This window comes from Ipomoea triloba, chromosome 3, assembly GCF_003576645.1.
Source record: "Ipomoea triloba cultivar NCNSP0323 chromosome 3, ASM357664v1".
Classification (NCBI taxonomy): domain Eukaryota; kingdom Viridiplantae; phylum Streptophyta; class Magnoliopsida; order Solanales; family Convolvulaceae; genus Ipomoea; species Ipomoea triloba.
The window spans coordinates 3,478,516-3,479,392 of NC_044918.1; positions in this window are offsets into that span (position 1 = coordinate 3,478,516).

Below are 877 nucleotides of genomic sequence, written 5' to 3' on the forward strand. Positions count from 1 at the left end.
TAAATACTGCTTGATCATATCAGGATATACATTTTTGAGGTTTTCCACAAAATACAAAAATAAAAAATAAGTGACACTAATATATAAACTATGGTGTTTGGGATAATCACTTGATCAGGATATACATCTTTGAGCTAGGTTTTAATTTCCACACAAAATATAAAAATAAAAAATTAAATTGACACTAATATATAAATATGGTGTTTGAATTTCGATAAACACTTGATCAGGATGTACATCTTTGAAGTTTTCCACAAAATATAAAATGTAAAAAATAAAGTTGACACTAATATATAAAAGTTTTAATTGATTTAATCGGGAGTTAATGCATCTGAAAGTTTTAACATAAGTTTTGAGATATATCAACACAATAAAGGATCTCCAACTAAGCACCACCTTAGATGGATTGAACTAATAAAGAATAAAACAATCTAACGGTTATTGGCTAAACTTATACAAGCACAACATGCAGTGAGATGATTGCTTCGAGTATTGATTGCTTAATTAGGGCTAAATACAAAATCATCTTTAGTTAATTGTGGCGCGCGCTTATTTTTGAATTGTTTTTTTTTTATTGGTAGTTAAACTTATTATATTGTTGACTTCGTTTTTTGTGTTTTTTTTTGTTCGCCTCTTGGTTGGTAGTTAAGAGTATTGATTACTTAATTAGAGCTAAACACAAAATATATATATATATATATATATATTGGGTTCCCCTCATGGTAGTTAAACTTCCCATATTAGCTGTTGATCTCTATGCATATGACGTTGACTGATTGAAGACTCGGACATATTATATATTTATATTTATGATTTAAATACATTGCATGCACATACGTGATGCAATTTTTTTACTCTTTTTTTTTTTTGGGGGATA